The sequence below is a fragment of the Gossypium hirsutum genome, chromosome D02, assembly GCF_007990345.1.
Source record: "Gossypium hirsutum isolate 1008001.06 chromosome D02, Gossypium_hirsutum_v2.1, whole genome shotgun sequence".
NCBI classification, from domain to species: Eukaryota; Viridiplantae; Streptophyta; class Magnoliopsida; order Malvales; family Malvaceae; genus Gossypium; species Gossypium hirsutum.
This window is the reverse complement of record NC_053438.1, coordinates 38,095,347-38,099,210: the sequence shown is the minus strand read 5'-3', so window position 1 is coordinate 38,099,210 and position 3,864 is coordinate 38,095,347. Positions and strand designations below refer to the sequence as shown.

Here is a 3,864-nt window from a genome sequence, read left to right as displayed (position 1 = left end):
AAGTGGCTGTAAATAAATGTCGATATCATTCCCGGGCCCTTTCTCCCCAGGGATAATCATAGATAAGATAAGGGAAGATTGCTTCATGCAAATCCACGGAGGCAGATTGTAAAGAACAAGCACCACTGGCCAAGTACTGTACGCAGTGCTCATGATCTTGAAAGGATTAAATCCATCAGATGCTAGCCTAAGCCTCACACTCCTAGGATCGCTTGCAAAGCTTGGAAATTTATTGTCAAATGATTTCCAAGCTAAAGAATCTGCCGGATGCCTTAATAATCCATCATCGGTTCGTCCATCATGGTGCTACGTCATAAACTCCGCTGTCTTCGATGACATGAAAAGCCTTTGAAGCCTTGGTATCAGCGGAAAATACCGTAAAATCTTGACTGGCTTCTTTCTTGACTGTGCATCATTTTCATCGCCGTTCCCATCTTCTGCGTTTTTACTTATCCAACGGGAGTGGCTGCATACATGACAGCACTGTTGGTTTCTCCGATCGCCCCAATACAACATGCAGTCATTTGGGAAACTATGGATTTTATTGTACCCAAGGCCTAAATCTTTTATCATTTTCTTCATATCTTTGCATGACTGAGGGATTTTTGCAAACGGAAACATTTCTCTCAAAAACTCTAATAGCATTGTCAACGAGTTTTCGGTCCACCCTCCCAAACATTTTAATTGAAAAAGACGAACACAGAAAGACATTTTTGAAAATTTTGATCCCTCATACAGTTCTTCATTCATGTCATTAAGTAGCGCGTAGAACTTCGCCGCGTCTTCATTCGGCTCTTCATGAGGTACACTACTTCCCGGTTTGGTAAAAGCATTTCTCCCAATATTACAATCATCAGAAGCCACAAAGTCTGCTGGGAACGACTGAACACCATGATTGTGCATATTAAATGCATCCCGCAACATACCTTCCATGTCATCCCCTCTATCAGACTGATAGTAAGAAGTACCAGAATAAGATACATCCATCCTTGAAGAGGAAGTACTAAGCGGGCATTCTCCATGAAATAACCATTGTTTATAACCTCGAACAAACCCATGAACAATTAGATGCTCGTATACAACCTCACGATAATGCCAGTTTATGTTCACACAATTCTTACAGGGGCAAAGAATCATGTTCTCTTGGCTTGCATATTGAAATGAAAAATTTAGAAACGTCTGTACTCCATTTCGATAACCGTTGCTTACCCTTGACAAATTCATCCAAGACCGGTCCATTTCTTAATTCTTGAAGTCTGATCTTGACAATAATTTGCACGGGTAAGTTAAAACGCCAGTTATAACCATAAATGAGTTATGTAATTTATAACCATAAATGAGTTATGTAAGTTATGTAAGTTATTTAATTTATGTAAGTTATGTAAGTTATTTAGGAAATGTATTATGTAAATAATGTAAGTTAGGAAAGTTATGTATTATGGAAGTTATTTAAGTTATGTAAGTTATGTAAGTTATTTAATTTATGTAAGCTATGTAAGTTATGTAAGTTATTTAATTTATGTAACTTATGTAACTTATGTAAGTTATTTAATTTATGTAAGTTATGTTAGTTATTTAGGCAATGTACTATGTTAGTTATTATGTTATTATATAAGTTATGCAAGTTATATAAGTTATTTAAGTTGTGTAAGTGTTGTATTATGTAAGTTATGTATTATGTAAGATATGTAAGTTGTATTTTATGTAAATTCTATATTATGTATGTTATGTAAGTTATTATGCAAGATACATTAAAGAAAAAAAGACTATTTCTTTGTGTGTTTGTCTTATTATTTATTTAAAGTGTTATAAATTATATACATATATTTAAATGCATTCATGTATTCTTATTGGATACATCATAATATTTATTCCATTTTATTTTAATTTAAATAAACTTACTTTTCAAAAATATTATATTTTTCATACATAATATAATTATCATATTTAAAACTTTAATTTAATTTCTTGAAATATAATTATCATATTTAGAGTCAAATTACACTTGCTGCATTATAATTTAAAAAATTAAATTAATACATAATTTAAAAAATCTAATTAATCCCTTCAAAAAAATGATGAAATTATAAATTAATACATAATAAAAACTCGTTAATTCATGATAAATTAATACTTTTGTGATATTATAATGTAAGACCAGCAACAAAATCGTAATATAAATAAATACAGTATTATGAAACCATAAAATAGAAATTGGAAGATATAACCATCAAATATTCCCATTATATTTGCATTTCAACCTCTGCATTTCAAACACATTCAATATCAGCAGAAAAGGAAAACAACTCTCGGTTGCTTCTTAACAAACATTGCTGACTTTAATGGCCTTATTCTATAATTACAACAGAAAACATGACTTTGAAGGGTAAATACTACTATAATTGCAGCTTTTGACATACAAGGTTAAGAACAGCTAGCTGTTGCTATCAACTTAGGCATCCATGTTTCATTGTCCTTCAATGAAAGGGATTAGAGACAAAAAAATAGTTATGGGGTTTGAATTTTAATCAATAATTACATCACCATCATTTAACCCGTAGCTTTTCTCATCATCTTCTCCCCACTTCAAAATGATTGTCCAAACACAATCCATAACACAATCCACTTCAAAATTTTGAAGCGTGTATAATGTAAACGAACCGAACAGAAAAACCTTTTTGGACATACACAATCCATAACATTTTCCAGCTATGAAACAAGATTGAAGGTATTCAATCATAAATTATTTTATTTCATCAAAAGCATTTCCCTATTTTAAGCATTAATTTTAATTTTATTAGGTATGTAAAAATTACATATTTAAAATATATGTCAGACCACATAAACACTTAGATTTAAGACCCAGAAAACATCTAACATACCGAATAATACAGGAAATAGAAAACGAACTTACCTTAACTGCAATGAACAGCAGACGACTTCACTCGTAAAAAATAAGAGCAACAATTGGAATGCCCAAGTTGAATGGCCTACAGATAGCAACAGAAGCAACACAGAATTTAAAGAGAAAGGAAAAACAAAGCGAGCATTAAAGAAAGAAAAAATCAAACAAAAAAATGAACAACCATATACGTATTCAACGGAGAAATTAGGGATTTGGAAAGATTTTTACCAGTCAGCCCAGACGAGAAGCAATATTTGATCGAGAAGAGGGGAAATCGTCGTTGAAGGGCTGAAAGGTCTATGGAATTTAAAGAGAAAGGAAAAACAAAGCGGGCATTAGAGAAAGAAAAAATCGAACAGAAAAATGAACAGCCATATACGGAGTCAACGGAGAAATTAGGGATTTGGAAAGTTTTTTACCAGTCAGCCCAAACGAGAAGCGATATTCGACCAAGAAGAGGGGAAATCATCGTTGAAGAGGTGAAAGGTCTAGGGATTTGCAGGAGAGAAGAAAGATGGAGGGAGAGTCGGGGTGAGGGAGTTTTAGAATTGGAACAACAGACACTATTAAGTAAAACGACGACGTTTAAATTCCAATTTTTGTGGCGCTAATAAAAAAAGCCACTAATTGCATAAATAACATTTGCTGCGTTTAACAAAAAACGCCAGAAAAACCCTAAATTCCTGGAGATAAACTGCGCCGTTTTTACCAAAAACGCCGCTATTGCCTACTTACTGTGGCGCTTTATATAAAAACGCCACTAATCTTCCCATCTTTTTACAATTTTATATTTAATTTTTACATAATTCATATCAATTTTAAATACCTAATTTTTGTAGATTTAAGTAATATAAATTTTAATATAATAAAATTAATATTATGTTTTGATCAATTATATAATAAATTATTTAATATGTAAATTAAAAAACACTAATTATTCTAAACCCTAAACTCTTAAT

The 3,864-nt window shown here is 31.8% G+C and overlaps 1 long non-coding RNA gene across 1 annotated transcript; it reads right to left on the bottom strand.

The window, feature by feature from the left end:
- Positions 1-2,248: 2,248 nt before the first annotated feature.
- On the bottom strand, positions 2,249-3,436 carry LOC107949360 (uncharacterized). The gene is made up of 3 exons (XR_001697722.2): positions 3,325-3,436; positions 3,134-3,202; positions 2,249-2,990 (listed from the first exon to the last, which is right to left on the bottom strand). It is a non-coding gene; the product is annotated as an uncharacterized lncRNA (long non-coding RNA).
- Positions 3,437-3,864: the final 428 nt, after the last annotated feature.